General features: G+C 40.0%; 1 protein-coding gene across 1 annotated transcript in view; it reads left to right on the forward strand.

Moving 5' to 3' along the window:
- The window catches only part of LOC118239689 (translation initiation factor IF-2-like), a 35883-nt gene that overhangs the window by 1073 nt on the left and 21816 nt on the right, over positions 1-12994 (forward strand). The gene's annotated exons all lie outside the window — the stretch shown is intronic.

Raw genomic sequence — 12994 nt, forward strand, 5'->3', positions numbered from 1 at the left:
GCCGGGCTGGAGGCCAACAGCTGGGGGCGTCCCTCCGCCTCCTCCTCCTCCTTTCGCCGGCGCTGAGGTCTGGCTGATGGCGAGGCCAGAAGCGGAAGGTGCACCGGGATTACATAGCCCGGGAAACTTGGGGCAGGCGCTTGGGTGGGGCGGCGGCTGCGATGCGGCGCCGAAACCAGTAGCTAGGCAGATCGGAGCAACCCGCGCGCAAGGCATCTGTTCTCATTCCCGGTCACTTGCTCTCGCCCGCCCGGGCTAGCACCGCATCTGCCTCCGTGGTGCGGGTCCCCGGCGAGGTGCCGGGCGTCCGCGGTGGCTCCCGAAGCCCCGATGCTGGGCGGGTAGACGGGGGATGGCTTGCGTGCCCTCTTCTTTCTGCCCACTCTGCACTCCAACCTTTCATCCCCGTGGTTCGAAGAATAGAGTCTGGCCAGAAGGGGAGAGGGCATGAAGTTGGACACCCTGTCAGCTAGCACGATGCCCGCCCAGGCACACTCCTTGTCCCTCTGCCCGGAAGTTGCAAGTTCTCCTTGGAAACATCTTTATAAGATACAACACCCACCGAGCTGGTTTCTAGGACTTGGACAAGGTCACATAGCTATTACGACACTTGCATATAGAACCTGGGTCTCTCATGCTTTCGTGCCCTGTGCAGATTTTGCTTGTCCACACTGATGGCTGAACCTCAAAATGACACTTGGCCAGGTCCTCTACTGGCTACCTGTTTCTTTGTCTTGTCTTTGATCCACTAAAAACTCTTAGGAGATTGTGTCATACACAATCTTCACTGGAAAGACACATCAATCTGCTGAACAGTTTGAGAAGTGTATTGCTGCTACCCGACTTTTAAATGCTGTGTATCCCATTCCTAGATTCCTCCCCTAGGACCTTATTTTAACTCGGCTTTGAAAAAAAAAAAATGCTGCTAGTTGCTGCTACACCTTTGGTGTTTACTATCTTTTCTGAACTAATACATTTGCTTTATTCGGTTTACACTTAAGTTTTAGTCCTAATCATTTAATATATTCCCAAAGTCTAACCTACATGATGTACAAAGGTTAGGGCTCACTTTTAGTGAATGAGCATTTGTAAGCCGCTAAGAGATAAATTTATACCACCTCATGTCTCCTCAAAACCTCATTCTCTGCTTTCAGATCAGTGTAGCCCTTCTCCACCCTAATTCTCTGCCAGACTATTAAGCACTGTAGGTTGTTAAAGCCATTCCATATTAGCAATAGTCTGGGAAACTCACAAGAAGGGCCTGCAATGCCCTATACTGACATTGACACTGATAACAAGTAGTTGTGGAGAGATTCATTTGAATCACCCTTAATCGATCATTTCCAAGCCCTGGGTTATATTACATTACTATTAGAGAAATTTGGAGACAGGAGGATCACCACTAAGCTCAAGATTCAGTGGGTACCCTATCTCAAGGGAATATGATGGAGGGCGATGGAACAAGACTCCTAATATCAACCTCTGGCCTCCCAGAATGGACACACATACAATTTTATATGTTACTAAATGGCATAGTCAGAGATCTTCGTAAGTTTTGCAGCAAAGAGAAATCAGTTTTTGCAAGTGAAAAAGACACCTAAAAGGACAGGATTTATTTTCACTTAACTCTTAGGTTTTGTTGGAGTTTTTGTTTTGCTTGTTTTTTTGCTTTTGTTTTGGTTTTGGTTTTTGGTTTTCAGACAGTTGAAGGTTATTTCCTCTGTCAACCAAAAAAACCACAGCTCACATCTTGAAGAGTATCAGAGCGTTTATTCTCTGTCCATTCTGAGTGACTATGGCTGGGACATAATTTCCTCATCTTAAACTTCATTAAAACCAAGATTAGTATTATTTTATCACTTATAAATTTACCAGGTGGAATATTAAATATCATGGACAATTTTTAAAATCTAGTTTCTAAAGTATTTAAGAAACAAAAAAGAGACGAGTAGTTACTCTGTACTCAATTGTCAGTGGTGTTGAAGGTGAATACCGTCAAGCATTTTTGAAGTTTATGTGAAAGTCTCTCAGATAATGTAAGAAAGTTTACCATCTTGAGCTTCCTATCCTAGGGTTGAATTAGAAGTGCTTAGATACAGTTCTGATCTGCTCATCAGAATGGAGTCTTTGATATGATGACTTTCTTCCTAAATTGATGAAGTCACCTGGTTTTCTTTATCCTCAGATGAAGATTCTGTGATTTTTAATTCTAGTCATCATAGTTTAAAGTCCTTTATATTTGTGTTATTTGTTCATCTAATAGACCAAATTGTATACACAGATTTAAATATTTTCCATTAAAGCAATCACTATTTTACAATCACTAATTAGGTAGAAATATTCAAAATAGGTATAACGCTCCAAACAGAATTATTTTTTATGGTTAAAGCAATGACTGACTATCTAAAAAGAAAAGGCTTTTGCAGTTAGATCTTACAATTGTCTATAATATTTAATATTTCTACCTGGTATATTTCTAAGTGATAAAATAATACTAACCTTGGTTTTCATTAAGCTACAAATGAAGATATATATGTTTTCATTTGATCATGCCTTTTTGTTATGACTATTTGCTTACTCTAAACCCCTACCATATTCAAAATTAGTGCTTAAAAGATCCAAGAGTTGTCACTGTACATGAATGTGTGTTTACACATGTATTATATATCGTCTATACTTGGATAAAAAAATTAGTTTTTCAATTAAACTTGAACTCTACTTTCTCTAACTAGAGAGATCCAAAGATTTGTGTTAACCTTTTTTATCCAAGTTACACAAAAGACATCAACCTCTAATAACAGCATTCTTGATGTTTTATACCATATGTTCTGGTGTTTCTTATATGTAAAATCTAAAACATTTTAGATACAAAAATGATTAGCTGGGATTTTAAAAATGAATTAAACAGTATTTGTGTTTTATCAGTTAATGGGGTGGGATACTACAGTGACTTCCTTCAAAGTTCTATTTCTAGGCATCTAAATACAAGTGAGATAACTCATAGAGTTGAAATAATTATAAATACAGGGAAACATACAGTCAATCTAGTTTTTAAATTAGGCAATTTTTTGTTATTTTAGACATGTCCTTCATCTGTTACCTTCACTCCATTAGGGCACACTGTGTTCTTGATTATTTAAGTTTCAATGTAGGATTGTTGTTATGTATCACATGTAAATGTTACCTCAGATAAAGAGGGTGCAAGAAAAATAATTCATGTCTAGGTCATGATGGCTAGTAGTTTTGATAAAATCAGGAGTTTCTAGCTATTCATCTCTCCTGGAAACAGTTGTCCTGTCCACTACACAGCCTCATTGACATCAGATCCTAGGAATAAGCCTTCCTAGCTTCGAGCCCTGGAACAGCCATTCCTTACCTACCTTTGTGTCAAAGGTGAATAATAGACAAAAACTTTTGTAATTTATTAACTTGAAAGCTAAGAATGTCACCAGATAGCATCTTGCTGTACCCGCCTTGTGATGTACCCACCAATGTATTTGAAACTTGCCTTGATTTGTGACTTTCTGTGTTCTGTAAAACTCTAAAGCTTCACAAAACTCCCTCCATGTTGGAACATGGAATTTGGGGCAACCTGAATCTGTGCTCCTGGGCCACAGTCACTCAGAATGGCTCCAGAATAAACTTTATTCCCTTTCAGGCGAAAGAAAATTTGCTTGTCTGTACTTGCCAGGGAATATGTGTTTAGGTTGGTTTTATCTGCTACTTTTAGGGCTGGCTTTCTCAACTTCAGCCCTAAAATCACCATCTTCTCCCACTGGCCCTCAGGGTTATCGTGCATGTTTAAACAACTGTGTGTTCCAGACACTGGTGACCAATCTGTCCCTTATTCGTGCCTACCCTAGGAGTGCCGCTAAAGTGCTTCCTGATCTAAGAACAGGGTTTGTTTGTTCAGTCCTCTATTAGGCCTGAGGCCGGTGCATGTTGTGGGGTGTTTCCCCTGACACTTGGATGGGAGGGAACAAGTGCCTCATTGGTGTCTTTATGATCAGGTACTCATAAAATTCCTAAGCTAAGGCTTGGCAATGTCAGGGAAAAAGCAGAATTAAGACATTTGAGGAATGGTAGGAAACATAGGCCAAATGATAATCAAAACAAAAACTAAAATGCCTTCAAAGTGTCAAAAAAAAAAACAAAACCAAAAACCACTTTGCCTTTAGAGCCCAGAAAACAAACAAAACTGAACTAAATGTCTTAAAATGCTTTCAAAGCAAACAAGCTAGAGACCTTAGTTTGAAAGCAGACCAAATAGATAGCTATCAAATTAGGTCCTTAATCAACCATCTCGGAATAAACAACCATCAGTCAAGCCATGGGAGGTCCAGAACCCAGGAAAACTCACCAGCAATCCACCTGACAATGGCCTGGACTTGGTGGATCATTCTCTGAGCCCCACATTGTGGCTCCATAATTGTCAATGAAATGCCACAGCTCTCATCTTAAAGGGAATGTGGGTTAGTTTATTCTGAAGCCATTGTAAATGACCAGTGGAGCTTGGGAATACAGATTTAGGTTGCCCCAAATTGCATGTTCCAGCATGGAAGCAGTTTCATGAAGTTTTAGAGTTTTACAGAACAAAGTCATAAAATCAAGGCAAGTTTAAAATACACAAGTGGACACTTTAGCAAAGTGGTTACAGCAAGATGGGGGAAGCTTTTCGATAGGCCTCAGATTCTATCTGATGACATTCTTAGCTTTTGGGTTGGTAGGAGTCTGCTAAGATTTCAAAAGATTTTTATCTCTTAGTCACAGGAAGCTGGGAGGCAAGGAGTGTTCCTGTGCTAAAGCTAGCTCCAGTCAAGATAAGGTAATTATTAGCCTTTGGAGCAGCAGCATTCCTTTCTCTCCATAGCACTAAGGTTCTAATGAGTCAGTCCATCTCTGTAGACACAGCTTCTCTCCAGGAGTACTTATTCACACCGTAATTAATTTGCTCTAGAAATCCTGGCTTTTCAGGTATGCATTTCAGGTCTGTTCAAACATCAAAAAGACTAAGTTTATACTGTTTTCACTGAAAATATTTTTGGTACATTTACATGTAATATAGTAACTGGTAAAATTTAGACTTACCCTTATGTTTGTTTTATTTATGTTAATCCACTTTGTGTCTTTTGTTCTATCTTGCCTTCTTTTGAGTTAATTAAAATATTTCAATTATGGGAGCTAGAAACATGGCTCAGCAGTGAAGAGTGTTTATTGCTCTTTAAAGGACTTGAGTTCAACTCCCAGCCTTTGTCATGTGGTTGATTACTGCCTATAACTCCAGTTCCAGGGGATCCAACATCCTCTTCTGGACTCTGAAGGCATCAGACACACATGACATACATTCATACAAACAGAAACACATACACATAAAAAGTAAGTAAATTGGATAACCAGTTTGGGAGCTCTTCTCCGGGAAGGCTTGTTCTCCCACTTACACAGCATTCCTTAGTTGCCTGTAGTGTTGTGTCTAGTGTTAGGACCATGAGGTATTTACCTTCCATGTTTGCATGTCTACTGGTGTCTACCTTGTTCAGGTCTCATTTAAGTAGCATGTTGAGATATAAATGTAGCTCCTTAGACATTTCTAGGAGACACAATCTCACAGCAAACTTTCTGTCCTAGCTCTGAAAATCTTTCCACCCCTTCTGCTTTGAAACCTCAAAGCCCACTCCCAGGGATGCACCTCCTCCAACAAAGCCACACATCCTAATCCTTCCCATGAAGTTCCAGCAACTGGGAACTAAGTATTCAAATATATGAGTCCTTACAGGTTCTTCTCTAAGATCCATAATTTCACCAGGCCTTGATTGTTGGCAGGTTTCCAGGCATGGTTTCCCTCTTGTTGAGCAGGTCTTAAAAAGCTGTTGGTTACCACAGAGGTATGAAAGTCACTTATTGCACCCTTATATATATAATGCCATGCCAGTCGTTTTTGTAGTTCATAGGCATAATAGCTCAGTAGGACTATGGGTTGTGTCCCTCCCTTGGAAGCTCACATGGTGCCTTCTGGTACCATGAAAGCTAGTCCTTGGGAGAAGACTTTCAGGTCAGATCCTGCTTTGATCCTGTGGGTCCTGTGTCCAAAATACATGGTGTCTATAGCAATAGAGGTTTATCTTCAACCTCTAGGAGGCAGCCAAGGGCAACAACAATCGGCTGTATGTTTAGGGACCACTTGGATAGCCCTGACCAACAACTAATGCCTGGTATTAGATAGTTTATGGCTTTTGAGGGAAACATTGTCAGCCCAGATTGGAAATTGCTATTCAAATTATATTTACATGTAACACACACACACACACACACACACACACACACACTATACTATATATAATATATATTATATATATATATATATATATATTGTTATATATAGTATATACATGCATATACATATAGGTATTATAACTAGTTGTAAGCAGAAAATAATGTGATTCCTTGTGACTTTTTCAGACACCTTTACTATTATTTTGTCCCCCTCCTATTGTTTTCTATAGGGAGCAGAGAACCATAAATGAATTGAGACCTGAGTGTGCTATTGACAATGACATGGCTATATCAAGGTCCTCACAGACTGAGGCCTTCCTCAGGTTGGTAGTGTGTGTAAATATCTACCATAACTTTTGATGTTAGTATTCAGGCATCTGTACTGGCCTGTCCTTGGGGTTCTGACAAGATACACCCTCAGCTGCAGCCACTAAGAGCACCATCTGTGCCCATTCACTATGTTCCCTTTTAAAAAGGCCCTGCCCATCTCTTTTCTCTCTCTCTCCCCCCCTCCTTACCGACCTCCTTCCCTCCTCTCCTCTCTCCTGTTGCTCCTGTCTCCAGAAACCAGTCTCCCTACTTCCCTTTCCCCATTTTATGATCCCTTTCCCTAATTAAAAAAAAAAAAATCCCTCTGTTTGAACCCCGTCGCATGGCGTCTTTCTCTCTCTCGAACACTACTTATCTTACAACATTTTCCCCACTGGATATCATGGCCTGAAGATTGATCCTCCACATAGACTGCTTTCTACTGCTGTGTAAAAAAAAAAAAAAAAAAAAAAAAAAAAAAAAAAAAAAAAAAAAAACCTGGAGAGGAAAGGGTTTGTTTGGCTTATACACTTCCACATCACGGTACATAATTGAGGGAAACCAGGGCAGGAACTCAAGCAGGAACCTGGAGGTAGGAACTGAAGAAGAGAGCATGGACAAAGGCTGCTTACTGGCTTGTTCCTTGTGGTTTGCTCTGCCTTCTTTATTATACTTCCTAGAATCACCTGCCAAAGGATGGCACCACCCACAGTGGGCTAACCCCACCTCCACATCAGTCATCAATCAAGACGATGCCTAAGGGTATCTGATGGCATTGTTGTAATTGAGTTTCCTTTTCCCAGGTAATTTATCTCATGTCAAGTTAACAAAAAACAAACAAAAACCTAGCACAAGTAATGATATAGAATACTTGAGTAGCGTTGTCAAAAATATAATGTAATTATTATCGGACATTATACCTAACAAGAAAATGGCATGTTACTTGTCAATGCACAAAAAACATTCAACAAGATGGGATATATTGTATCTCATAAGATATTTCAACAAATTTAAGAGGTTGAGATTATATGAAATATTATCTCTATCCAGAATGAAATTAGATATTAATTGAAAAGATAATTTCTAAAAATTATCTTGAATGATCATCAGATATTTACAAATCAAACATCACACAAAGTCTAAAAATGGACAAGGGAAATAACGTATTCAATGAAAATGAGAAGGAACATACAAGTTTGTAGAATATTGCTAAATCTGTGTATAGGAGAAAATTTGAGAGCATTAGTGGTAGCTGAGGGTGGAGCTTTGTGGTAGAATTTCAGTATCCCACTTTATCCCAGAGAAGAAAAGTAATTGTCTCAAATAAATTAGGAATTCATTTTAAAAATATTTAAAAATGAAATATAATTCCCATGGTAAGCAGAAGAGAGGACATTATAGATAACAGCAATTACTTTGATGGAAAGCAGAAAAATGGGAAAAATTCAATGAAACTGAGGACTTAGAAATTACTAATAAAATTGGCAAAGTTCTAAGAAGATTGACCAGGAAAACAAAAATAAAAGAAATAAGTATCACTGTGAAGAATGAAGGGGCGCTGTAAATCCCACATGTATTAAATAACAGTAAAGCTGAACATAGTGGCATGCTCATGTGTTCCCAGGAACTCTGGAAGCTGGGGCAGGAAAACCATCTGAAACCACAAGTTCCAGGCCATCCCTCATGACAGAGTAGGGTCACCAATCAATAAGAAAAGCAAGGGCCAGGGATGTAGTTCAGCTGATAGAGCACTTGCCTAGCATTCACAACCCACTTTATAAGATTGCCAAGGCTTGGCACACACTTGTGACCAGAGCACTGTGGGGGAGGCCTGGGAATCTGAAGTTCAAGGTTGTCTTTGACTACATAGTAAGTCCAAGACCAGTTCAGGCTACACAAGACTAAGGAAAGAAATGGGAGAGGGAGACAGGGGAGAAAGAGAATGAGAATAAAGGAATATAATGAATAACTTCCTGCCAATATGTAACTTTAAAACTTATTTAGAAAAACTTGCTTGAAAAACATAATATACTATTAGCCTCGATTATTTTTTGCAGTAACGAGAATTGGCTTCAGGGTCTGTTGCAAACTAGGCAAGTGCTTGACCACTAATCTATATCCTCAGCCCCTCTTTAACTTTTTATTTTGTCACACACTCTTGTTAAGTTACCCAGGCTGGCCTTGAACTTGCTCTGCCAGCTAAGCTAGACAGGCCATAAATTCTGTGTTCCTCCTTACCACCATACCCAGAATTCTTTTTTTTTTTTTTCTATTTTGCTTTTTTCTTTTTCTTTTTTTAATTTTTTTAATTTTTTATATATTTGAATTACAAACAAGATTGAATTACATGACAATCCCAGATCCCTTCTCCCCCACTCTTCTCTCCTACCACCCCCTCAACTAAAATCCTACCTATCATATGTTCTTTCTTCTAATCTACACCCAACTCAACCTTTCTGCTCCCTCATGACCACTGCATCCTTCCTTTTCTTCCCTTATTCTCATAGCTCCCTCCCCCCTTTTCCTATGTTCTCAATTTGCTCAGGGGATGGTGACCCTTTCTCCTTCTCCAGAGGACAAAGTCTGTCTCTTGGGGTCCTCCTTGTTTACTACTTTCTCTGGCAGTGTGGATTGTAGGATGGTAATCCCTTACTCTATGTCTAAAATCCACATATGAGTGAGTACATATCATGTTTGTCTTTTTGTGATTGGGTTACCTCGCTCAGAATGGTTTCTTCAAGTTCCATCCATTTTCCTGCAAATTTCAAGATTCCATTTTTTTTTTCTGCTGAGTAGTACTCCATTGTGTAAATGTACCACATTTTCTCCTTCCATTCTTCGGTTGAGGGGTATCTAGGCTGCTTCCAGTTTCTGGCTATTACAAATAGTGCTGCTATGAACATCGTTGAACAGATGTCTTTGTTGTATGAATGTGCTTCTTTTGGATATATGCCTAGGAGTGGAATTGCTGGATCTTGTGGTAGACTCATTCCCATTTTCTTGAGGAGTTGCCATACTGATTTCCACAGTGGCTGTACAAGTTGGCACTCCCACCAGCAGTGGAGGAGTGTTCTTCTTTCTCCGCATCCTTTCTAGCATAAACTGTCATTGGTGGTTTTGATTTTAGACATTCAGACAGGAGTAAGATGGTATCTCAGAGTTGTTTTGATTTGCATTTCCCTGATGGCTAAGGATGTTGAACACTTTCTTATGTATCTTTCAGCCATTTTAGATTCCTCTATTGAGAATTGTCTATTTAGTTCTGTACCCCATTTTTTAATTGGATTGTTTGGTGTTTTGGAGACTAGCTTCTTGAGTTCTTATCAGTGCTCTGTCAGATGTGGGGTTGGTGAATATCTTTTCCCAGTCTGTGGGCTGCCGTTTTGTCTTGCTGACTGTGTCCTTTGCCTTACAGAAGCTTCTCAGTTTCAGAAGGTCCCATTTATTAATTGTTGATCTCAGTGTCTGTGCTACTGGTGTTATGTTCAGGAAGCTGTCTCCTGTACCAATTAATTCAAGGGTATTTCCTACTTTATCTTCTAATAGATTCAGTGTGGCTGCATACCCAGAATCTTATGCTATCAAAGTAATAAAAATTTATAGTTAAAAACCTTCTACTTGCCTTGTAATGTGGGAAACAACCATAAATAAATAATCTCAATATTTGGGATCTTGAGGCAAGAGCACCTTGAGTTAAAGCCATCTTAGGCTACATAAGGAGACTATGTTTCCAAAGGAGGTGAGGATAAGAATTTGACAAGCTGACACATATTACAGCAGATGGACCAGGAAGACATTGTGTTACCTGAAATACGACAATAAAAACATACAGACACTGTCTAATTTCAATTAGGTGAAATTTGTAGTGCTGTCTAGCTCAGAATCAGAAAGTAGAATGACGGTCCCAGTGACAGGGGAAGAGGAGGAGGAAGAAATGAGAAGTTGTTTAATAGTTATAGAAATTGGGCATTGCAAGATGATAGCATTGGCTACACAACAATATTATTGGACCTCAAAGCACTGAATTGCATACCTAAAGTTGAAGTAGACAAGTATTGAAAATAGTTTAGCAACCTGGGCCTTAAATGGGCTTTTGATACACACACACACACACACACACACCTGAAACAAAGCACCCAGAAACCTGTTAGCAACCTAGGACCCCACCTGCATGCCATCAAACTAAGAGTCTATCCAAACACACACACACACACCCGGTACATTTGGGGACTACTGACAATGGGGCAATATGGTCTGGACTGATTTTAGGTTAATGAACAATAAAACAAAACTGTGTATGTTCCCAGGTGAACCTATAGGAACGATCCCTATTTACCACCTTATACCTATGCATAACTGGTTATTCACATGGTTAAAGTACCACTCACTACACCTTCCTCAAAATATTATTTTCTCATTTTGTATAAAATAGTCTAGAATACCAGTAGGGGTGGTGCAACTCACACTGAGTATGTCTTCCCACCACAATTGAGATAATGAAGAAATCTCAGACATGCTCAGAGGTCCATCTCTGAGGACCTAGGTAACTCCAGATTTGTCTGTTTGACAATTAACACCATTATAAATCCACCCCTTATACGATAGACTCTGCTGACACCCTATGGAAGGCCTCACCATTCAGGGGAAGCAAAAAGGATATGTGATAGGTAGGGTTTTAGTTGGGGGGGGCGTGTAGGGGAGGATGGGAGGGACAAGGGAACTGGGATTGTCATGTAAAACAATCTTGTTTCTAATTCAAATTTAAAAATCTGAAAAAAAATCCACACCTTGTCAACCTGACATCAAAATGCATCACTTTTAAACCATAACCTTTTATCTCTTGTTCCCAAAGTCTAATGTGTATCTCAAACAAAATACAGTCCAACTGCAAAGGGTCACACAGTCATCAACAATCCAAAATGTCTCAACTGTGAGCTCCTATTAAAAATAAAAAACAGTTACATAGGGCTCAAGAGTTCAGAGCACTTGTTATTCATGCAGAGGACCTGGGTTCAGCTCCCAGCATGGTGTTAACATGGTGGCTAACAACCATTTGTAACTACAGTTCCAGGGGATTTTGATGGGCTCTTCCAGCCTCTTCAGGCACTGGATGCACAAGGTGCACAGATGTACATGCAGGCAAAACACCCACACATATAGACTAAAAATCAGTCTTTAAAAAAGTTACATACTTCCAACATATGTCACAGAGTAAACATTTCTTTTCTAAAATGGAAGAATTAGGCAATAGCAGGCAACAATCACATCAGACCAAGCTGAAATCCAACAGAGAAAATAGCAACTCTTTCAGCTCCATGTCCAGGATCTGGAGTTTATAGTGTGACAGTCAACTGTCTCCAGAAGGCTTAGGTACGCTGACTCCTTCCACTCTGCTGCCCTCAGTACACACAAGTTCCCTCCCCAGGATGCTTCTATTCTATTCTTTCAGCTCTCCTCAGGCCTGCTCCCATGGTTCTGGCATTTACCTCCATCGTAGTTGGGGCTCCAAGTTCACTGCTTCACTAAATAGCCTCCAGGGAGTCTCTACAGAGACTCTGAGTCTTCCCCACATTGCCTGACATCAGGTGTCTTAGTTGGGGTTTCTGTTGCTATGACAAAACGCTGTGACTGAAGCAACTTGAGGAGGAAAGGGCTTATTCGGTTTACACTTCCACAGACATGTCCATCACCAAAGGAAGTCAGGACAGGAACTCAAACAGGACAGGAACCTAGGGGCAGGAGCTGATGCAGAGGCCAGGGAGGAGTGCTGCTTACTGGCTTGCTCCTCATGGCTTGCTCAGCCTGCTTTCTTAGAGAATCCAGAACCACCAGCCTAGAGATGGCACCACCCACAAAGGACTGGACCCTCCGACATCAATCACAGGAGTTCAAACAAAAATCTCATCGATAAGCTTTGCCAACAAATTACAAGACATGAAAGAGAGAATCTCAGGCATTGAAGACAAGGTAGAAGAAATGGATATCTCAGTCAAAGAAAATGTTAAATCTAAAAAAAGAAAACCCAGGCACACATAATCCAGTAAATCTGGAACACTATGAAAACATAAAATCTATAAATAATAAGAATAAAAGAAGAAGGAGAAACCCAGGTCAAAGCACAGAAATTACTTTCAACAAAATCATAGAAGAAAAATTCCCAGACCTAAAGGAGAAGGTGCCTATAAGGTACACTCACCATACAGGAACAGAAAAGAAATCCTCCATGGCACATAATAATCAAAACGTACAGAGAAAATAAAATCAAGACTAAAAGCTGCAAGGGGAAAAGACCAAGTGACATATAAAAGCAAACCTATTAGAATACCACCTGACTTCTCAGTGGAGAGGAAGGGCTTGGGTAGATGTACTATACACGTGGAGTGACCAAATATGCAAGCCTAGACTACTATAACCA

Source organism: Cricetulus griseus, assembly GCF_003668045.3.
Source record: "Cricetulus griseus strain 17A/GY chromosome 1 unlocalized genomic scaffold, alternate assembly CriGri-PICRH-1.0 chr1_1, whole genome shotgun sequence".
Classification (NCBI taxonomy): Eukaryota; Metazoa; Chordata; class Mammalia; order Rodentia; family Cricetidae; genus Cricetulus; species Cricetulus griseus.